Source organism: Microtus pennsylvanicus, chromosome 10 (genome assembly GCF_037038515.1).
Source record: "Microtus pennsylvanicus isolate mMicPen1 chromosome 10, mMicPen1.hap1, whole genome shotgun sequence".
NCBI classification, from domain to species: domain Eukaryota; kingdom Metazoa; phylum Chordata; class Mammalia; order Rodentia; family Cricetidae; genus Microtus; species Microtus pennsylvanicus.
Window position 1 is genome coordinate 24,475,468 of NC_134588.1, and position 26,523 is coordinate 24,501,990.

At 43.2% G+C, this 26,523-nt stretch overlaps 1 protein-coding gene across 1 annotated transcript in view; it reads left to right on the plus strand.

Moving 5' to 3' along the window:
- The first annotated feature begins 23,366 nt into the window (after nt 1-23,366).
- The window catches only part of Thsd7b (thrombospondin type 1 domain containing 7B), an 857,540-nt gene continuing 854,383 nt past the window's right edge, over nt 23,367-26,523 (plus strand). The window contains exon 1 of the mRNA XM_075987816.1: nt 23,367-23,689. The gene's annotated coding sequence lies outside the window, so the exon portion shown is untranslated. The remainder of the gene's footprint in view (nt 23,690-26,523) is intronic.

Sequence of the window (26,523 nt, forward strand, 5' to 3'; positions counted from 1 at the left end):
AAAGAATTGGTCCCTTTCAACAATGGATTGGTGAGATTATTTTAAGGTCAACACAAAAAGAGGCAAGCATTGTTTGTACATATTACATAATCACCAGTAAAGAATTTTCCACTGTATCGACCGAATTAATTGATTAACAGCTGGGCTGAGTGTTCTGTTTCCATACGATGACCTTCCAAGCATAGCCCATACATGGAGAGCCGAAGGGCACCTTCCAGAGACTTTGTTTTATGAGGGGATGTGACCCTATTTTGGCAGAAACCTAGGTTGCTCCCTTTAATATTGCTAATTGTGACTAAGCGTGTGTTCTCCTTTTATATCTGAATTATCACTGCTTGTTATGTATCTCTGAACGCCTAGAGAAATGACATTTCTAAGAATAAGAATAACACTCCCTCAGGATCTAGAGATTGGCCAAAAAGCCTTTCTTTCATCTCCTGTAATTTTGGACTCTAGGCTGAGTAAGCTCTTGGCCTGGTTTCAGGGGCTGCCTCTATCACAGACATCACACGTCAGGAGCGGACAGCAAAGGAAAGATTTTACAGGGTATTTTAGAGACCTCCACATATTTTGATATTTTTTAATCTCTTTTTCCAGACAAAACATCTGAACAAATGAATGCAGTTGTTCCCCTTCAATTGAACAAATCTACAAGCCAGGCCACATACTTTCAAAGTGAACTCATAGATTAAAAGAAGAGTAGAGTTATGTTTTCCTCTGGCTCTAGTTGTAGAGGCTTCATCTCCCCTTGGACCCACGCATACGTGTCAGGAATTGGTAATCAGTTCGTTGTTATCAACTCTCTTAGAAGAATTCATTAATTGTATAACATAGTGTCTCTTCACAAGGAATATTTTTGCAAACCCTTTCTTGTGTTATTCATCTCAAGCCTGCTTGACAAGCAATAGGATTCTTGGAGAATAGGGTTTTGCAGGATGAGCCTATTCCTGTTTTCAACAGTCCATGCATCTCACCCAGCACCATCAGTAAAGCAAATAATAAACCGCTCTCAAGGAAACCTGTAAAAGGCTTTCCTCCCCAGCCTCACTCAGAACAAAATCACCCCCAAGATGTACACTCATCAGCAACCAACAAAAAAATCATAAATTATCATGGCTATTAACAGGTTACTTCACAGGAAGGTCGATTAAGATGTCCGACAGTGAGTTAGGAAGTCCCAAGTTTAAATCTAAAATTGTGGATACACTAATCTTAAAGTTTAATGTTTAAATCAGTGAAGTGGGACTAGAAGGTGCTTCCACGTAGAACTGACATTCTAATTGCATGAGATAATTTTGCTTAAAGATGATACACAGCATCAAGTATTGATTGACGTTTCAATCAACTCTATCACCTGCAATACTTTTTTAAAGGTTTTATGTGGTATGTATTAATTATACATAAAAATAGATTTCATTGTGACTTTATATGTGTGTAATGTATTTTTTTAATCATATTCATCCTTCTTACCCCCCTTCCAATCCCACTAATCCCTTCCCTCTTCCCAATGAGTCCCATTTCTACTCTTGGGTTATTATTATTTATTAATTCCTTTATAACACCTGGGTATTCCTGCCTAATCATTAAAAGAAAGAGTCAAAGAGAAGTTATAGTTGGGCCAAGAACTAATACTGTCTGCTATACAGTTATTTTTTAAATTCCGTAATAGATTCTTATGTCCTCAAAAGCTGAGGGAACACAAAAGTTGTTCATTATATGGTGAAAGAGTAGAGTTAGGATGGCTGGAAAAATGGCTCAGCCGTTAAGAGCACCGGCTGCTGCTTTTGTAGGGAACCTGAGTTCTAGTCTTGGCACTCACAGTGGCCTTTAACTCCAACTCCAGGGCATCTAATCCCTTTTTCTGTCTTCCTTTGGCACTATATTCACATGCACATAACTGCACACATGCACAGAAGTTAAAGGAGTAAAAACTGAAGTATAAAAGCATTAAAAATAAAGAATTAAGTTGGGGGAGATGTGGTTTGAAGCAAACTCACCAACATCTGACATAGGAAGAGCATCTCACACTTTAATTCCCACGTAGATCTCATATGGAGTGTTACAAAATTCAACGCTTAAACAGTCTAAAAGAGTGTAGGTGTTCTGCACTACTAGAAGCTTCTAGCTGGAGCAGATCACACTGGCAGGAGGCCCAGAATTTAACTACCAAAGGCATAGACATGTGAGGTTTCCTCTATAGAAAAAGAGACTTTGGGTTTTTCTGGAAGGCTTCCCAGTGGAAGAAGGGTATCAAGTGACCTACTGAGCTTAAGTATTTTGTTTATATGTTTGGGGATCTTTTCTAGAAACACATATGCTAATTTGATCATACCAAGGAAAATAATGTGGCCTTTAAGAAACCAAAAAAGAACACTAATCCAGATTAAGCAGAAGGTACACTGCACTGGGAATTCTGCATGTCTCACCGTTTCCTGTCTCTTTTTTCTTTCAGTTTTTCTTAGTTAGAAAAAATTTTGACTTTTCTATTCTGGAAGACTGAGAACTGAAACAGACACCACAATAGTATACCTCCCAGGGCAAGAGTGCAAGCTAGGGATCTTCCAGATTTTTGCTCTTTTCCCAAAAGGGCATGGGGCTTTCCAACAAATAAATTAAGATTAGGGGGATACTTTCGATATTTGTTTTTTTACCCTTTAAAATGTTATGTTGTATTTTATGTTATGCCTCCAGCACAAACAATGCTGCCAGCCTAATGGTTTCATTTCTCTCTCTTTATTTAAGGTTTATATTTTTTATTTGTGTTTATATGTTTGTATCTGTGTGTTTGTGCCACATGCAGACAGGTACCTACAGAGGCCAGAAAAGAGTGTCCGATCCCAATGGTAACTAAACTGGAGTCCTCTGGGAAAACAATAAACCACTGAGCCACCTTTCCAGCATTGCATTTTCCTTCTTGATACATTTGTTCCATGAAGAAATTAGTCAACAATAACTTGTAAAATAATAAAGAATGCAGTATGAGTAACTCAAGCAGGCGTCCAGTATATTATTGTCATTACTGTCTTCTTAAAATATATTATATAGTTGATTACGACCATTGTCAGGGGTCAGTCAATAAACTACTGAGGCATCATATCAATGCTTTTGAGTTATGATGATGTTTTCCAATCAGGGATGTAGCTGGAAATTCCACAAGAAGTTGAGAACATGAACGTCATAAAAACGATTAAAACGGAGGAGGCATAATTATGGAACGTCATTGACTGCACAGTTAATTTGCAGACTGAGACACAATCCAGTCCTCTGCCGCCAAGTGCAGGAGGCTAGTGTTGAGAAATACAGGGAGATGATTGTAATTTTCACACCGATTAAAATGATCAGTGATGGAGAGTGGAGCAAATAGAAGAGGCTCTCCATCCAAATTCTAAATTCATCCTCATTTGGTGGGCTTGTGCTCTGGGTCTCTATACTGTTCTCCAGCATCACTGATCAAATAAAATTTAAAAGCACCCACCAAATCCAATGGTATTGGTCACAAAACAAATAAAGCATGACAGTAAGGATGTTATCTCTGGGTGACCTCGAATAATGATCTTGTGCTCAGGTTTCTCACCTATAAAATGGGAGAGTTGCACTGAGTACTAGTCCATGTGCATGATGAATAAGAAGCAAATCTGGGGAGCTGGGGAGGGTGAGTATTCAAAATGCAGAGTTTTTTGGGCCCTTCTAATGCTTGCTGAGTAGAATACTCAAGGATAGGACAAGCCTAAGGGCTAAGTCTGGAAAGTCTGTGTTTTTGTTTTGTCTTTTTTAAAATACCGATTTTTTTCTTTCCTTTTTTTTTGGGGGGGGCAGAACTGTAGGTAGCTAGGGCTGGACTCAAACTCTCCATCTGAGGATGATCTTGAACTTCTAATCCTCCTGTCTCTACCTCCTGGATGCCAGGATTATTAGTGTGATTCATCATGCCCTGTTGTTTTATGCAGTGTTGGGAATAAAACACTCTTAACAATCCAGCCAAATCCTTAATCTGAAAACATGCTTCAGAAGGCTTCTCAGATGGTGCGTGCTCACTCAGCCTTTTCTCCCCAAGATGAAGAACCCCAAGGGTAAAAAGCACTGAAAATCATCTTTTAAATTTCCGTTTTGGCCCACTTATCCTAAGGTTTTCATGCATCAGCAGGGTGGTTACTTAGAAACAGAGGATGACTGAAGGGGAGATTCTTTGGATAGCCATGATGGTATCCTTACATTAAGCGTGCTCAGTGAAATGGCATTCACACAGTGGCTAGTCTCCAGGATTTGCCTGGTTCTTGCCGCACCTCACCTTTGCCTCTGGGAATGTCCCTCCATCAGTGCAAAGCCGATTTGAAGGCAGAGTAGAGCAGGGGAAAACACTTTATCTGTTCATATGAATCTTGGTCTGCAGTCATTCAAACACAATTAAAAACAGTAGGGTTTCTCAGTTAACATTTGGTAAAGCTCGCAAGACAGTGTTGTTTTGTTTAGTGCTTTGAACAGCCTGTGGGAGCAGAGGCATGCTTGATAAAAGTATTGTCTTAAATCTACAAATTTGAACCCTCTGATGGCTGATGCGCCAAAATTTTAGTTCTGAAGCACTTTGGGCTAAACTCTCTCAGGTAGGGGCTCTGCATCCCCCCTTTTTCTATTAAAAATTTCCACCTCCTCCCATTTCTCTCCCATTCTCCCACCTCCCCCTTTTCCTCCCTCTCCAGTCCTAAGAGAAGTCCTGCCCTGTGAGAAGTCAAAGGCCCTCCTCCTCCACCCAGATCTAGGAAGGTATGCATCCAAACAGACTAGGATCCCAAAAAGCCAGTATATGCAGTAGAAACAAATCCCAGTGCCATTCCATTATCATTGGTCTTTCAGTCAGCCACCATTGACAGCCACATTCAGAGAGTCCAGTTTAATGCTCGTTCAGTCCCAGTCCAGCTGGATTTGGTGAGCTTCCATTAGATCAGGCACACTGTCTCAGTGGGTGGACGCACTCCTCGCAGTCCTGACTTCCTTGCTCATCTTCTCCCTCCTTTTGCTCTTCATCTGGACCTTGGGAGCTCAGTCCCATGCTCCAACGTGGGGCTCTGTCTCTATCTCCATCCACCACCAGATGAAAGTTCTATGGTGATATTCAAGATATTCATCAGTGTGGCTATGGGACAAGGCCAGTTCAGGCACCCTCTCCTCTGCTGCCCAAGGACCTAGCTGGGAACATCCCCTTGGACACCTGGGAACTCCTCTACAGCTAAGTCTCTTGCCAACCCTAAAATGGCTCCCTTAATTAAGATATCTTCTTCCCTGCTCCCATACCCACCCTTCCTCCATCTCAACCATTCCACTCCCCCAAGCTCTCCTCAATCCTCCCCTTCTCCCTTCTCTCTCCCCGTCTCTCTTTCCCTCCACCTCATCCCCATCCCCACCCCCATGCTCCCAACTTTTGCCTGGCGAGGCGATCTTGTCTACTTCCAATTTCCAGGAGGATAAATATTTGTTTTTCTTTGGGTTCACCTTTTTATTTAGCTTCTCCAAGATCATGAACTATAGGTTCAATATCCGTTGTTTATGGCTAGAATCCACTAATGAGTGAGTACATACCATATTCATCTTTTTGGGTATGGGTTATTCATGCTACTTTATCAAAAGGGCGGTAGTCTTTTCTTGGAAGATATTGTCAGACTTAGAAGTGCTTTTGCCTCAATGAGGATTAGAAAGGCGTTTTAGAAGTTTTATTTTAGGGAAAAATATAGAAACTCCAATAAATAGGTAAGACAATCTTCTTCTCACTATTTCCTTACCTTGCCAATTCTTGGTCTACTTAGCCCATATCTATATGTAATGAGTTTTCCAGACTTGCTGATATGTGTGTATGTCCTTGACAATTGTTCATTTCCTCTTTATAAGGTGTGTGTGTGTGTGTGTGTGTGTGTGTGTGAGTGTGCGTGCGTGCGTGTGCGTGCGTGCGTGTGCAAGCATGTGCCGGTGCCCTCAGAAACCAGAAGAGGGAGTTCGACCCTTTGAAATAAGTTGCATGCCATTGTGTTCTCAGCATAGATCCTCTGCAATAGCAATACACACTCTTAATTGCTGAGCCGTCTCTCTAGCCCCTTGCCACGCTTCTTATACTTGAGTTGTGTTATCTTTCGGTACCTGTAACCCATGAATGTGCTTACTGACCTCCTATGGTGTCTGCGTCTGCCATTCTTGGTCTCAAGGACAGAGTTTGAATACTTTTTGTTCCTCTTTTTTAGCCCTTCAATTAGATAGACTTTTGATTGTGTTTGCTCCTCAGGAAATGGCTAGCTGAAGAATATTCCAGTTTCTGGCGTTACATACCTGCTGGCACGACCCATTTTTCTTCCCACCCTTATTACTAGCTATGTTTCCAACATTTCTGTGTCTGTATGGAAATGAGAATTGTGTATGGGGTTTGTCTTATTCAAGATGTGTCAGAGGGTGCTGAAGTTAGTACTAGACTATGGCCTTATCAAGCTTCACTGTTCAAATGGACTGCTTGGGGACCTTACAGATTCTAATGTAGTGGGTCTGGGGAAGCCTTCATAGCAGACTCCTAGTTGGTGTCATCCTGCCAATGTATGACCAGCTATTCACAGCATTGGTTTAACTTATCCTCGAGGAAATGTCACCTAGACCAGGGGTTGAATAGGTAGACAAACCGTGTAAGTCTTTGTTATATGTGCTTGTCTCTGTGTGTGGGGGGGTGTTCAGTGCACAGCATGTCTTTACTTCCCCTCTCAGTTGTTAGATCAAAACTATAATCAGAAATGACCAATATTCCCAGGAGACAAAAAAGACTCCTGGTCCAGAAACTCTGGTATAGGCATTCTTAGGACTCTCTCAACTGAAATGTTTGGTTTCTATGAGCTTAACGATTAAGTGGTGCTTTGTGATATGGGAAATCCGTGTCTCTGTGCCTCGCTTTCCCTCTATAAAATGACATAATGATATCTACACTAGGCGTTCACAGTTTTGCTATAAAGAAGAAATGGTTAGATACCCATGGAATGCTTAGAACTGCATGCATATCCATGCCAAGTCATCAGCAAATATTAACAATATCCTCAACATTTTTCTCTGCGCTGGCCTTTTCTTCAAAAGATGTTAATTTGCCATCGACACACACACTTTGATCAATCAAAGGAAAATACGTTTTGTATATTTTTGAATTAATGAAATGTGTAGTTAATTTATCTATCCAAATTATGAATGGAAGAAGAACCCATTAAATATGCATCTTAGCATCCTTTATTGGGTTATTTTAATTGTGATCCAGAATTTAATGCCTAATTAATTCTACTTAAACTCCATGCATTTATGAAAATGGGAAGATACAGCATATGTACCTTACGCTTCTAACAGAGCAGCAGATGGTCTAACCTCCTTCCTCTGACTCGACAGACTCTGCGATGGCTCTGTGACCCCCTACAAACTCTCTTAGATGGGGTATTGTTAGCCAATTCTTTGAAAATTTAAGGTTTAACTTTTCAAGATAGATTTAACTGATGTTTGCTTTTCTGGCAGGGAAGGTGGTTTAAAAGAATGAATTCTCCCTTCCTGCTGTATTGGGGTTGACGTTACCCTGTGATGTTTGAGTAGCTGAAGAAAGGTTAAACTATCCTGCTAGATGAAGCGTTCACAACTGTGGGTGTCTGGTCTGTGGTTGCTTTGAAACGCAAATCCCTGAGTAGGGAACATGGCAGTGTTAACAGAACCAGTGTTGATGGAGCCTTGTTCTGTGTTTGCTGTAGTATTACTCTCAAACATGCCTCCAAAGAGTCTATAGCCAATCTGTAACAAGTCATTCAAGTTTCCTAGATGATCTCAGGCTTGCATTAGTATAGCTTAACTCTTCTAATGACCTGCCATATAGGAAGCTCTGGGTCTCCTTCTCGAGACAGAACTGAACAGCTCCTGGTAGTCCTTGCTTTGTCACTCAGCTCACCTCTTAAGGCACGGTGTACACATTCCCTCTGGTTGCAATAAGCATGCTAATATTTTCTAGATTCACAGGAATACGACTTGATTGCATATGAAATATTGCATACCCCACACCCAATTAAAGCCACCTTTATACTTGGTGAGACTTGTTGAAAGATTCTGCTATTGTCAGTCAATGGCGGTGCCAGATAGCACACAGTTTACTTTGGAGAATACTGTTGAACATGCTATCTGATTTATTGGTTACATGTCACTGCTGATGTTGAATGAATTTTCTTCAGAGTTCTGGGTCTCTGAACCAGTGAGGTGTGTAGAGCATGATGATTTGCATTATGTATCACTGTGTTTGGGGCATATTTACACAGTGGTAGAAAAGCTGGTAACTGGAGGACACAAAGTCTACAGGCATTTATTTTTATGTAAGCAAATGGGTACATAGACAGAGTTTAAAATTGTTGAAGGAATCCTGCACTTGGTGTTGAAGTCTTGGATAGCAAAATGGGGTGACGCTAGTTTGTCTCATAGTGGCGCTGTCTGCCTTTAGCCACCGTAGGTACAGCCAGAACTTGAGTGCGTAATTTAGACCCGTTTTGTGCATTTTACTGATCTGTTCCTCGTTCCAATGCAATATGCTTGTGCTTGCCAGTCTCTGTTGTGTGTGTATGATGTGCATATGCTCAAGTGTATAGGTGCATCTGTGTGCCTGTGTGTGGGTCAGAGGGCAACTCAAAATGCTGTTCTTCAAGCACTATCCCCTTTCTTTTGAGATAGGGTCTCTCATTGACTTTGAACACACTGAGGAGGTGAGGATGCTTAGCTAATAAACCTTAAGGATCCTGCTGTCTCTACTGCTCTAACATTGGAATTACATACGTGTGCTTCTACTTTTAGAATTTTTACATATGTTTTGGCTATTGAAATTGGGTCTTTATGTTTGTATAACAAGCACTTTATAGATGGAGCTGTCTCTCCAGCCTTTTACCCCTATTTTATACTTGAGTGAGTAGAGACCTGAAGGGATTGCCTATCTATAAGCGACTGAGGAAACATTAGGACTGACGTATTTACATTCCGTAGCTGTTGCTCACAGCGTTCCCTCTATCAAAGCATACCTGTGCAGCAATGTTATCATTTCTTTGTTTTATCTTCCCCTTTAATTATGTGAATATGTATGTGGGTGGGCATGGGATGTTGTACATGTGAGCGCAGTGTCTACAGAGACTGGAAAAGGGACTGAGATAGAGGCTGCTGTGAGCAGCCCAATGTGGATACTAGGAACCAAAACCTGCTCATCACCATGAACAGTAAATGCTCTTAACTGTTGTGCTGCCTCTCCAGGCCTTGTAATTTTATTTCAAAGCATCCTCAGTGTCCAGCTAACTACATTCCGAATGTATTACATGGAATTTCCTTGGTGCTTTTGGTGGTGGGAATCACCTGATCAGCATTTTAAAACTCCAAATAAATATATTCTGCTTGGATATCACTGGCCCATTGCCCAATCTCATCTGCTGACATTTAGAAGACGTTTCTAACAATATCTTGACTTCCTTGAGCACTTATCTTTCTTTAATGGAATGTTCTGTTTGATATCCTTTTCATTGTCATAGCAAGAGAAAAGCAATTTGCTACTCGGCCAACAAGACCCCTCTTTTACTTATTAAAATGGCTGTAAATCCACAGCTGGCAAACTGTGTGATTGATAGCTTTGTTGTAGAAAGTCACATAAAGGAAGTGTAAATCTTTCCCCTCTCTTCCTGCCAGTGATCTCCAACCAAGACCTAGAGGGTGCATGTTCTACAAGGGGTCTGAAGCCATCACTCCGAGGTGTCCTTGAAAGCCCCAGCTGGAAAGTGGAAGGACACCCTAGAATAAAGAGCTGTTGGCTCTGCGAAGTGGTGGTGTGGAAAGGAGAAAGCACCTTTGGAACAAAGGTGTCCCCACTAAACTTCCAGGAAGGGTGGGGTGCTTCACATTCTCCAGGGTGTAGTCAAGTTGTGGTTCGCTCCTGAAGAGCCAGAGGAGTTAGCCAGGACAGATAGCTCTGCTCATGTCACCATGATTTTGAAGTGGAGTGTTAAAAACAGGATGTTTGGATTAAAGAAAGGAATAATGGAAGTCCTCTAGCAATCATTTTGGGTGTTGGTGTGTGTGTATAAACATGTGTGTGCAGGTGAACATGTATATGACAATTTATGCCCCTGCATGGGGCTTGCACATGTATGTGGACATCAGAAGACCAAGTTTCATTCTTCAGGTCCTGTGTGTGTGTGTGTGTGTGTGTGTAGGCACACAGTCTCAGGTCCTGTATATATAACGTACACACACACACACACACACACACACACACACACACACAGAATCTTTCACTGATCTGGTAGTTGCCAAGCCATCTAGGTCAGCTGGCCAATGAGTCCCAAGTACCTCCTATCCTCAACGTCTCTACCTCCTAGGGCTGGGTTTACAAAGGGCATACCCCAATCATTGGCTATTTTAAAAGTGAATTCTGGAGATCAAACTCAGGCCCTTATGTTTGCAAGGCAAATACTTCACTGCCTGAGTTGTATTCCAGTTCATATCATAATTATTTTGAAGATGTCACATTAATAAAAATAATAATGATATTAATAGTAACATACAGCTCATTGGTGGATTTTCTTGGCACTTTTGTTTAGAGGTCTCCCTGCATACTATCTCATATAATTTTTACAACAGCTTGAGTCATTATGTGTGATTATCATATGCCATTATCATCTCCACTTTGCAGACAAGGGCATACAGTTTGAGAGGTTGAGAACCTGCGCTAGGTTCACAGTGGTCTCTCATGGTAGAGTCAAGACTTGAACAAGGTTCACTCATTTCAGAGTCCTTCCTCTAGACCAGTGGTTCTCAACCTTCCTAATGCTGTGACCCTTTAATACAGTTCCTCATGCTGTGGTGACCCCCAACCATAAAATTATTTTCGTGGTTACTTAATAATGGTAATTTTGCTACTGTTATGAATCATAATGTAAAAATCTATGTTTCCTGATGGTCTTAGTCAACCCCTATGAAAAGGTCATTTGTCCTCCCCCCAAAGGAATCACAACCTATGGGTTGAGGAACGTTGGAGTCTAAACCAAAAGTCAAAGTCAGTCCCCTGTGAGTAAAAGCTCATGTTGATTATAACTCTGTTTAGCTCTTGAGAGCTGACCCACCACTAATGGGTAAAAGCTGTATGTTGGAGTCCTGAATTTCTGTGAAATATTTCTAGATTTAAAGTAAGGAAATCCAAGGTTATCTATTTTCCATCTTAAAAAATTCAGAATTTATTCTACAGACAATAGGAAACCTCAGAAGGGCTTTTAAGCACAGTCCTATTGGATTTGGAGACAGTAGAAAAATATAATCATATTGCTACATTATTATAAGACTATTACAGTAGTCTAGGCAACTGGTGCCCACTAGACACTGGGCAGATGATGGTGAGGGGTCAGTATGCAGAAGACCTGTCCAGAGACACCTAACAAGTGTGATGAAGGTATTAATGATGTACTGTATGGATACAGATATGGTTGGTGAGGCAAAATGAAAAGTCAGGAATGCTTCTGATATTTTAGCTTCAGGGATACAATGAATGTCTGGTGACACGATTAGCCTACCTGTGTTAGAAAGGTGAGGCTGGCTTGGGGTCCTGGAGAAATAATATCTTCATTGTGTGATAGACTTGCTGGCTTTGGACTGCTTCTGTCATGCCAAGGCAGAGATATAGACAGTCAGGCCTGGTGATGAAGTCTGGCCCCCCTCAAGTTGAAGCTATGGAGTAGAGGGGAGCTACAAAACTTTGTGTGGAGTGAGAAGGCTGTGGGTACCAAGGACTATTAACAACACAGTAATGTCTATTCCAGCCATTTAGCAGGTAGTTGCTGGTGGAGGAGAACCACAAAGAGAAAATTAGATCATCAAACTTCATATTACAAGAGAACATAGTGTTTTTGTTGTTGGCGGTGGTGTTTTCTTTTCTTTTCCTTTGAGATTGCGTTCTAAATAAAGAAATCCATGTGCAACTGAACACTTGTAGTCTTTGCTTATAAATGGTTCCCAGTGGGTTGGCAGCAGTAGAAACTGGTTAAAGGAATTATGATTTAGGTTAGAACTGTGTGTGTGTGCGCGCGTGTGCGCACACACACAGGCGCACATACACACTGACTGAGCCTCACCCTCAGCCTTAGGTTAGAGTCTTTAGACCTTTAATGCTTCACCCCCACTGCCTCCTACTCTTCACCCCATTCTTCTGGGAATGAATCTCTCTCTTCAAAATCATCATCTGCCGATATTTTTGTGTTCTGAAGAGTTTTTCTGTGTTAATAACAAACCACTCTTGGAGTGTGTAAAATATGTTAGAAGGCTTGTTATTACTCTGTAAGAACCCCAAACCATTTCTCTCCCTTTCTATCTTTTCAAATACTTCTTTTCCACTACCAGTAAAGTGGTTAGAAGCCTGTCTCCCATGATTTTCTCCTTCGACTTTTTTGTAATCATGTGACCTTGTACAAGATACCTCAATCTATCTGGGGCTCAACTTTCCTTATCTTTTAAATACAGAAACTCTACTATATTTTCTCTGAGGTCCCTTTCAACTCCAAAGTTTTGTAATTCCACAATTCAAGCCTTTCACTTAAATGCCATTTAAATATCATTGGTTAGATCACCAAAAGGCTAATAATTGTACAATCAGGGCTAGATCAAATACCATTGCAATAAGGGTTCCTCAAAGACTGAAAAACATTCTTTCTTATAGTATTGAAATCAGAAGACTTTTTTTTTCACAAGGTCAAAAAAATTTTCATTTTGTTATGAGCTCTAATTAAATTAAATCCTGAGAAATTTAGACTGGAAATCCAGGAGACCTCCCCTCTTCCCCCAACTGGATTTAAAGGCTCAAAGGTAATTGAACTAAAAGAACATTCTTCAGGGAATGTACAGATCAGTGAATGATTGTCCTTTTAAAGATGTAGCTTGAAGCCACAATTTAACAGAATAGACTATCTGCTCTGACAAATAAGGACTTGGTGATGTCACTATTTCGGAACAGGAATCTTTCTTAAGCTACTAATGATAATACTATCTGCGAGGTTGGCAACATTGTGGTTGACATAAGGAGCCTATTTTCCAAACAAAAGCAGCCTGTATCCATCACTTGTCTTCGTGGTGATAAAATGCCTTGACAAAAACAACTTGAGAAAGGACAGATTTATTTTGGCTCCCATTTTAAGGGTTAAGTCCTTAAGGGCAGGGAAGGCAGCAGGAGCTTAAAGTGGTTAATAACATCTCATCCATAGTCAGGAGGAATGGCGCTATGAATGGTTGTAGCCAGCTCACATTCCTTCTTTCTTACAATCCAAGATCCCACGCCACAAAATGGGACTGTCCATAGTGAAAGGTTCTTTCCCCTGCAAGTAACCCAGTCAAGATAATCCTTCACAGGCGTGGCTAGAGTCTCTTTTACCAAGTGATTCTAGATTTCATCAAGTTGACAGCTGTGGTTAGCCATCACATAGGGTTTTAATGTCACCAGGTTAAGGGGGTAAGGTGAGGTCATAAACACAAACCTAAATGGAGGAGCCAGTGATGTGAAGTATGGGTTCTAGCTGGCGAGTGTCTCTGAGGCTGAGGCTCACCTAATCTGGTGCCATGAAGCTCTTGCCTTTGGACTTCATCTCCACATTCGAATAGCTTTGACAATCTGAGAAGGCTCCAGTTCTGGAATACAGGCTTCCTTACTGCTCGGTGTAGCCTCAGTCTGCGGAAAAGGTTCCACTAAGCATATGGAAGCTTCCCTCCTTGATGGTTCTGGTACCTGGGAGTGTTGCCTGCACACTTGACTGACATTGTGCTGTGTGTCATGGCACCTGCACCTTCTGTTTATTTCACCGGACTAGGAAAAGGATCCTCAGGGCGAATCCTGTCTCCTGGGCTGTCACTTCGTCCTGCTTTACCCTGGGTGAGTCATCTCTTTGTGGAACTGTGACAGCCATCACCAAAATTGAGAACTCCATGTGACAAAAGGACTGTTTTCACAGTTCTCTGTCGACATAATACAGAAGTTCACCACATCAGGCACGTCATCTTAATCACTGGGGTCAAAAGAACTTCTAGATGTGACAAGTAGCTGCTTCTTTAGTTCGTTTCTTCCCTCTGATTGGCAAGGAGAAGACGTCAAATCCCCAGCACACTGACGATCCCTCTGCTCTTTCATTTCTTTTGATTTGTGCTAAAATATATATAAAAAGGAAGGCAATGCTCACTTTGAAGTTGAAGGCAAGAACGAGCACTGGCTCCAGAGTCTGTAAGTGAACTGGAAAGTGTTTTTCTCTTGTTTAAGTGTGTTGAGTGCCAGATCATGTTCTTGGGGGCACTGGGGATGTCAAGAGTAAATAATCAAAACCCACATGTATCTGGGCTTTTATTACTGTGGATAAACAGGCACTGAAGTAGCCACTGACCACGACATGGTCAGTACTATGCAAAAAACCAAGCAGTCACCATGACAGCGACTCGTGGTTGCTTTGTATAAGCATCCAGAAAGATGTCTCAATGGAGCCAGTGTTATCCCTGAGGTCTGTCTGAGTGATGGGAGAGAGGTGCATCAGGAGGGGCAGGGTGTGCATGCTCTAGACACAACCTAGACGTCACACAAAGGTCTTCAAACAACTGACGCAGGAATGCATGGCCGCAGTTCAGGGATGACCAAGGAAGGCTTGAGATGGAGGAGATGGTTCAGATGGCTCTTACAGATGGACGAGGTCTCATAAAGAATTTGGAATTTATTCTAAGTGCATTGGGCAATCAGCAAAGGGCTTTATCCAATGTATATTTTGATTCGATATCTGTGGTTACTACATGGATAAAGGGATTTTTATGAGGCAGAATGTAGGATCGTGGGTCAGCCATAAAGCTAACACCTTCTGTGTTTGCCTGTGTCCCATTGAGGAGGAGAATATATGGGACGGGCAATATATCAAAAGGGGATTTCTTTGATTGACTTACACAGTTTGGTCTGGGTAGTTCAATAATGGCTGTCTCATACCAGAGAGGCTAAGGGTCCAGTAATTGCAAAGCCTAGGAGCCTGGAACCTGAGCATCTCAGCTGTCCTGGTTTCGAACTGAAGGCCTGGAGGATTCCTGGGGAGCTGCTACTTTTCCCTCAAAAGCTGGTCCTGATATCAGGCAAGGAATTGTGCAGCAGTAACAGGCACAGGACGGGAGAACTTGCCAGCAAGAGCAAATGCAAGCAGGGAAGAGCAAAGTGTCCTTCTTCCATTTGCCTGCTCTCTGTGCTGCCCCGGGAAGGACCAGTGTATATTATGCTTCTCATAATTTCATTAAGAAAATACTTTGCAGAAGTGCTGGTGTCATTTTTTTTTCTGATTCATGACCTGGTCAAGTTGACAACTGTGACAGCTTCTAAAAATGAAAGCCCATTGTGTATTGGATCAGGGTAATGATAGTGAGCATTCAATGAAATAGATGCATATAAGATTCATTTTGAGAAAAGAGCTAATGTAACAAGTTACATCTATGCGGGTAAAATGAGAGGAAGATCGGATGAAGCAACATGCTCAGAGTTTGGGGTTGAACAAAATAAGTGTTTAGTTTGAAGTTCAAGGTTGATGCTCAGAAAGCCCCTGTGTGCAGAATTGGAGCCCCGAGTTGTGGGAGAGACTGCCATCACTCATCAGGTCTGTGCGCTTGCCCATATAGTTGAGCACTGTGAATTATGGTAGTCACATGATCAGCTCTGGCCAATGTATAATGTTACTTTGGGTTGACATATAGAAGTCGATACTGTTTTTTTCTGGGACGCTCACTGCTGCCACAGTGTCCAGCAGTGCTCCGGGTGGCAGGGCTCCCTTAGAGCTCATGTGGAGCAGAGTCACAGTTTCCTTTGTTAACATATATGCGTCACATACAAGATGCTTCCTGTGCTTTGCCCAGAGGTTTGTGGGTTAATTTGTTAACATTGCATGACCTAAGTTATACTGACTACCGCAGAAAAGGACATCAATGAAGGCATTGCTACTAGCAGAATACCATCTAAAATAAGATAAATCCAATTAAGAAGAGAGACTAGATAGAATAAGAAAAGGGTTCAGTCTAGAGCCTTAATGTACTCTAACATATATGGGTTGAGGTGAGGAGCACACGACGGGCCGTGTGCATTTAGGAAGCTAAGAGAAGAATAGGACCGGGATCCTCCGCTGTAGAAGTACTGGGCATTTGAGCAGAAAGAATGTTTCTCCAGCATGCATGGACATCATGATGGCAACTGTTTTCCTCTGTTAATCATGAGAAAGTCCATGCTGTCATTTCTTTAGACTTACTCCTGACTGGAGCCCAGCAGAGTAAAAATCTGCAAATCACAGAATCTGAAGATTACTTTCCTGGCTGTAAACACAGAAAGATGCAGATAGATTCCACCTGGTGGTCAGTCTAGGTGAAATGCCCCTTTTTGGGTGTTCACTGTGTCCTCAGGATCCCTGCAAGGCTTGTATCTCCAAATAAGTGTTCTTTTCTCACATAGCAACCTCCTCCAGGACATTGCTTGCATTGGTGTCTGCCATGAAGCGGATTCTGTCTGTATTTGTTCAATGAATGGACAGTGGAGCCTGAAAGGAGCAAGGTCGCTTCCCACAGATACATGTGGCTAAGCGGGCTTGCTGTTACAATCCTAAAGTGATGTGTGTTTAACATCACGTGACCACAGGAAGGCTAACCCTCGTTCAGATTCTTCACACATCTTAGTTCACCAACAGGTATTTACTGAGTGCCTGCTGTGTGTGAAAAATTGTGCAAGGGAAGGCAATAGCTCCCCTAGCCTCTACCCTCGAGGAACTAACAATGCAGCTGAGGGGAGTAGGCTAATTGTTACAAAACCATTAGAGAACAGTGGGAAATAGTATACAGTTAATTGGAAAACACAGAGAATGCGCATCAATGTATCTGGTAAGAGAAGAAATAGATAAATGTGAAATGAAATTAGGTCTAGGACAATTTCTTAGAGGAGGGGGCACTCGGAGAATTTGCCAGTGAAGCGTGAAGAAGAACCGGATTGGAGAGCTTCACTGGGTGTGAGAAGGACAGTTGGGACAGTCCTCCTGAGATTGTGACTAATGGTCTATGTTGGGAAACAGAAACAAATATGCGTATAAGGTAAGGGACAGCCAGATTCAAAAGGTTCCCAAAAGTCAGTACGGTAATGCCATACTGTCTGCACCATTATGACATTTTTCACTGAGGCTCTACCAGGCACTGAGTGGCACTGTAAGTATGGTGTGTGTGGGTGAAGAGGTGGAGGGGTGGGAGGTTGGGGATGGGGGGCAGCGATCATTGCTCTCATGGGGTTTTCATTCTTCCTTTAATTTTTTTTTTGTGTGTGTGTGTGGGGGAGGGGTATGTGGCCTCTGTACACATGTATATGTAGGTACCCGAAAAGGTTAGGGAAGGTGTCAGATCTCTTGAAGCTGGAATTAAAGGTGTTTAAAAGCCTCCTGACATTAATGCAAAGAGCAACAAATGTCCTTCACCACTGAGCAACCTTTCCAACGTCGGTTTACATTTTCAATGAGATAAAAATGTTGAGACGATTATGCAATGTAGCTGAATTTCAGATCATGGTAAGTATGACGGAGAAAAGAAAGAGCAGATGAGGAGATACATGGAGATGGCACATGCTATCTCCTCTAAAGAAAAGGCAGAAAGGCTTTTCTGAGAGACTGGTATTTATGAAGGGACACTTGTCAAGTGACAGGATGAAGACAATAGGTTTCTGGGAATCAAACTGATATGACAGGGAGCTTCGGGGAGACGACACATGGCATAGAGACCGAGGTAGCGAGGAAAATTCTGATGTTCAGAATCTAAGAGAAATGTGTTAGAAATATCCCTGGCAAGGGCTTCTTTATCTCCTCTGTGCATGGATGTTCCTGTGAGTTTAGGTACATGTTTATGTTTATGTGTATGTGTTCATGTGTGTTTAAGTGTATGTGTACTTACAGAAGTGCAGCTGTATGGACACGCAGGTGCATGTGTGTATTCATGTATGTGAGGCACATGTTTATGTCCATGTACGTGTAGAAGGATGGGTACATGTCTTTGCATGTACGATGTGTTTTCCTGCCTTTCTTGCCTGTAAACAGACCTGCTTCCCATCAAACATGCTGATGTCCTTGCAAAACAGCAAAATAGAAGACAGAAGTTCTACCCACCTCATCAAAGTTAGACCTATGTGTATTGCATGGCTTGGTGCCCGGTAGAAGAGGATTCAGGTTGCCAAGTCTTTGGATAATAACAAGTTCCCATCTACATAACACCTGGTCTTTACAGCCCAAGTCATTATGAATGTGATCCAAGTTGTCACTTTGGGGGTTTTATTATTTCCCCTTTATTCAGAACTGTTTCTGGTGTCTATGGAGGTTGTCTGTCCATGTTCTCTTGTTAGGGAAGATCAAGTTTCAGCCTCTCTTGACTTTCTGATGCTGTGGAGCAGTGGGATAAAAGAAACAGCTGACCTTCAGATTTCTGAGTTAGTAAAGAGTATTGGAGGACAAGCCATCAAACAACGTAAAGGACTGGGATGATCATGATCATGGTGTTAGGAGGAGGTGCTTTTAGAATACTGCGTAGAAATGAAGAGTGTACCAAACGGGAAACTTCCTGCTGGACACCCTCTATTCCACATTAGTGACAAGGAAACAGGCCTACCACCCTGTGAATGACATGAAGAATTAAGGATTTTTTTCTTTTTGGTTTTAGTTTGCTTTTAGGATTTTAAATGCTAAAACAACAAGGTATGGGACCTGTGGAGAAAGAAGCAGAACCAAAGAGATTCAAGATGTCTTCCCGATAGCGGTCAAATCCAATTCCCTTTGCATGAAGCCACCATTATCTTTTGCATGAACCACTGGCTTCCCTGTTACACATATTCTTGGTTTATGTATAGCACCAGGGTGATCTTTTAATGTCTAAAGCAGATCATACGACACCGACAGCTAGCTAGCACTACCCATCGGCTTACAGAGGCTGAACAGTTCTGCTGTCTGCCTGCCTCTCCCATCATGCCTGGTGGTCCTCCCCACCCTTGTCACCGTACTTCAGATACTTCATTCCTTGACAGGTTTTCTGCCAGCTCTTTGAGTTGCAGGGTGGTGGTATGTTATCTCGTGTCTCTACCCATCCTGGCTGGTGCCTGACTGTGAGAGAGATTAAGCATGTCTCAGGGGTTGAGTGTGCACACAGCACCAGACTGCCTGTGGTCAGATCCAAGTACCGCTCCTCTGCTGTGTGACTCAGATGCTCACGTTCTCTATGGCTCTGCTGTCAAATGGAGCTGATAACAGGGTGTGCCTCACAGGTGCGGTTGTATAGATTGAATGGCACACGAGAATGACTTAGCTCAATACCCAATTTCTAGGACAGAACATATTAAATCCCCCATTATCTTCTGTGTCTGAGCATAAACATCCCTTTCTCTGAGAAGTTTGCCTCCCTTTCCCCTTTCTTTTCATCCTTCTGTGCTCTACCTTCATAGACAGAACTTCTTTCCTTTCACCTTATATGGTCACAACCACATCTAGGCCGGCGTGGTTATTACTCCTATCAGACAATAAACTCCATGAGGGCAAGCTAACTAATTCACCAGATTGTGACTACCTGATGCTGTGCTAGTAGGAATATGCTAGACACACAGCAAATCTATGAATGCATGACGGAGGCTGATGGTTTGGGACTAAGTTTGGGGATGCCGAAGGTGTTCTGGGAAGACTCTGGCGCCTCATTGCGGCAGAGCTGGGCCAGGGGCCAGTGGAGTTTTGTTGCACTACTTTTCAGAACATTATCTTGAGGTTGTACTTTAAGATGTTGACATATCAAAATCAAATTACTGGACCAAATTCAAAGTTTGCACATCCATGCCAACACTAAATGCTCATTTTTGGCAGAAAAAAAAGTGTTCAGTTTTGCCACAGGATCTCGGCCAACCTGGAATTGGACCGAATGAATTGTGGAAATGAGACAATCATGGTCCCTTTTTCTCCTTCTCTCCTCCTCCAGCTCTGCTCCCACAAAGTGACCCAATGTTGGACTCCACTCACTTGCACGTGGTATCCTAGACTCAGCGAGACTGCCTGGGTGCACAACTGAGATACCAGCACTTGCATTTCTCATGCCTGCTTTAAATTGGGTTTCCTTATCAGCACGCCTTCTCTATCTCTTGGTTAGGTCGCTATTTGCTTGTTTTGTTTACAGGATGTTTTTTCTCACCCAACCTTGTTATACTGTATGGAAAACACAGTGTTCAGAAATGGCGGTGGCAAACATACATACCTAGCAACAACAAAATGAGCATTTAAACTCCAACAGTGCCTGGATAGCAAGGGTTACTTTCCTCTGCAGTGCTAGCTAGCTTTGGTTTGCACTAGGGAATGAATCCCAACAGGCCTCCCGCCCTCCCCTCTTCTATTGTTCTATTGTTTCCTGTGTACTTGTTAAAAGGTTGGTGACCGGCGCCTTTGCCATCTGTGTATGGGGGTTACTGGAATTTCTAACCTCCAGCTTATTCCCCACCCCTATTGATCTGTTCCTCACAGATAATGATGCCACCTACTCTCCAGGCTATGTTCCTCCAAATGCTTCCCTTGGTCCCGTGTTTTATAAAATCTGTGTTCCTGTCTAATAGTCTTTCTTGCCTATCTTCCTGCCTATCCTGCAAATGCTTCTCATCTAATGCACATGTTTTAAGGCCAGTACTTTTCTAAGGGCCAAGGCAGACCATCTCAGGAAGGAATTGGTATTTCACTAAATCCCATTTGAACATAAACCAGGGCTTTGGGGCTAGCAGTGGAAGGATGAGGTTAGAAGGAATTTTTGGTCTGCATTTTCCTTTTACAAGATTTATGCATTATTATACAATGCTGGATAAAATTCTGTCATCTTACACTATGACTTTCCTAAAATACTATGGTCAGCATGATGCCTTAAAGAGCAGCGACTGTCCTCCGGCTGACAGGAGAGAGAAGGGATGATGTTTAATACTCAAGGGTCTATTGTATTTAGAACTCACTTGGACTTCATTCTCTTGAGTTGTTTTTCTTTTCTTTTAAGGAACAGAAATACAGAGGCTGGGAAGATGGTTCAGTCAGTATAGTATTTGCATCACAAGCGTGAGAACCTGAGCTCTGATCCTCAGTGCCCACGTGAAAAGCTAGGAGCAGTGATGTATGCCTGTAATCAAGCAGCTGGTCAGACAGAAGCAACTCAGTAGCTAACTCAGTACACAGCTGTTTTAGTGAGCCTCTGCTTCAGTGGGAGACCTTGTCTTTAAAAAAGTAAGGTGGAAAGTGGTAAAGGAGGAGCCTGTTGTTGACCTCTGACCTCCACATGCATGCTCACACACATGCATACACACATTCATGTAAACACATATGAGCACATATAATCATAAACCACGCACACACATAGAATGAAGCCCAAAGCACAGGATATAATTGGGATATAAGTATTATCTATATTTATAGATCTGAACACCCGGAGACCAAATAGGAGAGACAGAGGAGGAAATCTGGTTCTTAAATGGAATTGAAATATTTTTATGAGCATCACAAGTGGTTGCTGAGGTCGTGGATGGAATTAGTGAGGAGGAGCTTGATTATTTAATTTAGAATGCAGGTTCAAATCAAATCGCCAGCCTAAAGCAAAGTATACAAGCCGATGCCTCTGAGGTGGGGTGGGTTAAGTACCAAGATGTCCATGAATGGCATACTCTAAAGTCATCTTGATGGTTCATTCAAGAAAGCCTGGGAAGCCAAGCTTTGTGATTGGCGTGTGTGAGCCAGTGATCATGCCTGAAAACACAGCATGGATTCTGGGAAGCTTGAAAGCTGGGCAGTAGGGGTGGAACACTTCAGGAAAGCAGGCACGTTCGTCTCTGGCTGTTGTTTCTCAAGTTACTTAAATGAAACCCATTGGCTATTGATCTGTATATATATATCGAGATTACAATACAATGTAATGGACCCATTTCTCCTTGGCATTGTTTACCACTTGGGGATAACAAATTGTGTGGTCTTGGGTTTGGGGAGATATTTAGAGATCTGGATGGCAGCTGATGTATTTTTAAGACAATGATCAAAAAGAGAGGCATAATTCCAGATGTGAGCACCGCGCTCACCAGGACAACAGCAATTGCTGCTTTCAGTGCTAATGCTTCCAGCTTTCAGAACCTGTCCCACAGCAAGCTGCTCACCAAAATATTCACGTTTCCACTTACAATGGCACTTACATTCTTTTGATTTGTTTGTCCCCCTGTGGCAGATCCTAGCTACTCTATCTCTTTAATCTGATTTGTGCTTTGACATCAAGCTTTAATTTTATCATTATTATTTTTGCTTCCTTTTAAACACCCATGGTGTCCCGGGCCCCGGATAAAATAAGAAGGATACATTCCCCCACTGTCTCTGTGCTCACACTTTTAAAGAGATAAGAAAAGGAAAATACCCAGTAATTGGCAATAGGTAGTCTTGACTCCTCCCTATCCCCCTTGCTGTTTCTCCTTTTGAAGCAACCTCATCTCTCTGAACAAGCTTAAGAAGTTCTCTGGATCAAAGCTGTCAGAAACCAGGAGGCTTTGGAACAAGTGTCGGAGTAGGCAAAGGACCTTCAGAGCTGAAGCTCTTTCTGGGCTGTTTTTCTGCCTGCTTCACCTGGGCGGGCTAGGACTTTCCAGTGCCTTGCTGCCTCTGGCATCCCTACCTAGGTGAACTTTCCACACCCCACCGCACCTCCTGCACACTCCCTCTAGGACCAAGAATCTCCTGTAAACCACAGGTCCCAGAGCTAAGTCTTGTTCAAGACATATGATAGATTTGCAGCAGTGACAGCCTCTGGGGAGTCTCCTGCCTTAGTACCCTGAGTGGTTCCCAGTGGGGCATCCCCAGTGTGCCTCTCCTACACACCCTGCTGGGATCTTTTGTCTTTTTCTGTTGTCAGTGGGAGGAACTCAGTCTTGGGAAAGCTTGAGGGGTTGGATCAGTGAGTGCCTGCAGGAAAGTGTGCCAAGAGCAACCCCACCCCTTTCCCTCTTTCTACCCAGTCTTTCCTTGGCTTTCCTCTGTGCCCACCTTAAGGCTCAGAGTGGTTCCCTGCAGCACTCATCAGGTGCTCAGCCCAGCTGTGGTGTCTCCCTCATCCAACCAGCACCTATACCCCAGAAAGCTTTAGAGTTGGGAAAACAGTTGCGTCGAGGGTTGCGGATGAGCCCAAGGGGTCGAGGCCAGTTGCACCTCAGGTTGCTCACTCGGGGGAGCTGGCTGAGAAGCCCAGGGGTCTGAAGGGTGCACTAACCCGGAGAAAGGGAGGAGAAACCGGAGGAGAGATGAGGGAGGAGGAAAAGGGGTGAGGGAGGGGCACCCGGAGCAGCTGCTGCGGGAGGCTAGGCGCAAGGTGGCTCCCCGCGGCCCGGCGCCCCGCGGCTCCCGGGGACGCACCAGGCAGCCAATGGATGCGCAGAGGTGTACAGCAGATGGCGTCCGACTGCGCCGTTCCTTCCTCCTCCTCCTTGTCCTCCTCTTCCTCCAGCTTCAGTGCTGAGCAGCCAGAGTCGCCGCCGGGTTGCCAGACGCTGGAATGGGTGGTCTCCCGACACACACCACCATCTTCACTGGGGAAGCTCGGGGCTTGGCAGCTCCCAGAGGCTGCAGCTGCGGCTCGGGCAAGGCTGGTGAGTGCGGCCGCGCTGTGCCCCAAGCTGGTGGGGACTGACGCCGCGGGTTCCCTTGGCTGGTCAGCAGGGATGGAGGAGACAGCTGCCCCGACTAGGGGGGCGCCTTCTGCACAGACTTTCCTAGCCAGGCAGCCTCCCTTGTCTCTTCTCCCAGGCAGACGCGGGAACTTGGAACCTAAACCTTGGCTTTAGGCTGCAGGAAGGGTTAGCTGCCAGGGTGCAGCATGCTTGGACCCTCTAAGCCAGAGGGCAGGCGGGAACACCACACGCGACTTGGGCATGGGTCTCTGGCAACTGGATTGAGAAAGCATGAAGCTCCAGCCTGCTTTGTGGGGGAACTGATGAAGGGAGCCTAGGGTTCCCCATCCTGTGCAGGGAGCCTTGGAGCTTTTGGATCCCAGTGCAGGGAGTTCTGTGGGGTTTTTAAACTGATCGACTGAAGGATCCCCGTTGGGTAGCCCAAACTGCGAAATCTGCGCGTGGGTGCCCAGGGACCAGAGAGGATACCTGAGCAAGCCAAGAAGTTTTGCCGGCGTTCTCTGATTTATCAGTTCAGAGACAGAAGCCCACACCAACAGCTTTTATATGTCCGTGGTCTCTGTGGGGCAAGGGGGAGAGCATAGGTCCTGCATGAAGCCACATTGCTTTTTGAGGGAAAAACCAGGTCCAGCATGTCAGAGTGGGAGGCGAGGAGGAGAAGCATGCTTGTTCCTACCGCTCCCACCTTGCATCTTGTATGTTCAACATACTATTAAAGTTATTTGAATGGAGAAATGAAACCTCAGCTTTCTGATGTCCCCACACATCGAGTCTTGAAGTTGAAAAGCTTGGAGTGAATGTGTGTGTGTGTGTGTTTGTGTGTGTGTGTGTGTGTGTTGGGTTCGGAGGCTATAAGCATTCCCTAGCTCTATTTTACACACACACACACACACACACACACACACACACACACACACACATTTATAAATGCAGGCATGCCATCTTATGGTACTTTTTTTCTTCTGGAATTCTTAAAGAGTGAACATCCTTTAAGGGCTCTTGTGATTCAATTCTGTTCAGTAAGTGGAGTTCCAGTGACGTTGGGAGACTTTGCCACTCTGTGCAGAAAGCCACCAGGGTTCCTGGTGCTATTTTTATTGCTGGGGAGGTCTGCTGGTAATCAGGTAATTGGCTACTTCCCACCTTCAGACGCATATACTCTCTTGTGTGTGGCCTTCTTATAGAAAGCACCTGCCTGATGTTCTCTCAACATATCTTGTTGTGTTAGTTATTATCAGAGGGGTAATCCATGCAGATAGGGGTCACACCAACCAATCTGTGATGTGTCTGTGTATGTCTGTGCATTGTGTGTACCTGGAGTTTCCTTCGCCAGGCTTTCTTTGGATGTCTGAGAGATGTATCTCCTCTGGCATATCAGAAAGCAATCTGGGATTGCTGTATAATTGGGAGGAGATGGTCTACAATGAAGGCCCCTGCCCCAACTCTTGACAATACTCAGTTAAGGTTCTCTGGGAGCCATTTAAGGATTCTACTAACCAAATCAAGAACCTGTTCAGTGGTGAGTGCTTGCTCCGGTCTTTGTGGGTTAAAGGTTATATAAAGTTTCTGTCTAGCGGCTTTCCTTTGATGCATTCTCATTTTTTTAAACTCAGTGCTATTACTAACAGAGTCTTATTTGTAAACTTAACATGACAAGGTCCCTGTTGTCTCTGGGGTAGATGAACAATAGGAGGGCAAGAAGCCCTCTAGGTTGGCTTCCACTTTCCGTGGTCATTGTACTTTACACCTACTTGCTAGAAGCTGAGTGCTGGCAACTTTTTATGCAAACTTAAGTGAAAAAGAATTATAAAGATTTTTTTCTTGTCATGTGACAACTTGCACAGACGCTTCTGAAGAATTTGAGTGTACCTGTTGGTTTAGAGGATGTGGAGAAGCCTTGCGTGTTCTCACAGACAGACCCAGAAACACTAAATACCTGCAGACCTTTCAGGGTTCTGCAGGCTTCCCAAGGGCTGGGCAGTGTGATTTCCTGGAGTGCCGCCTGCTGATTGTGAACTTCCTTGGTCTATTGTGAGGTTGGAAACATAGTGGACCTACACAATATTTACCTCGATAATTAAATTGATACTTGAAAAATGATCTTTGCAATATTTCTTAATCTGGTTCCATTGTTTTTTCATCCAATTTGTTGCTTGTTAAAAACTTGAAAGGCTAGACAGATAGGAAATGATTACTGGCCATAAAAACATGTAAACACAGACTGCTGTTTTGAGGACTGGCATTAATAAGTTGATGATTAGATGTGCAATTCTGTTCTCTGCTGAGCTCGCCTTTTAAGAGGAAGAGAAGGATGGAAGGACAACGATGCTGGCAGATTGCTCTTCTTTAGAAAAGATGGTGAGAACTTTGTCTACTTGTTGCAAGTCTTAGTTCTGAAGGAATAATTCTTTTTTTATTATATCTGCAAAATGAAGTTTGTCTTTAAATCATTGACTAGGCAGACAGAGTGAAAAGCTTGGATGGAAGTTAATGGAAGAGGAGTGTCTGAACAATTTTCAGTCTGTCAACCCATTTTAATTGTACTTTAGAAGTTGAAGCTAGAGTAATACAATTCTTTTATAGAAAAAAATCTTTCCCAAACTGTAATTTTGATGTTCTGCACACCTTTGTAAAGATTAGGCATTAATGTAATAACTTTGATTGAAAGGCTTGAATAGAATGATGGAGAATAGTTGACTGGTCCTATTCAGCTACCAGTCAAAATGACAAATGATACGATATATTAAGTGCATGATTAAGATAAACAGATTAAAGCATTCTAAGCAGTGTCA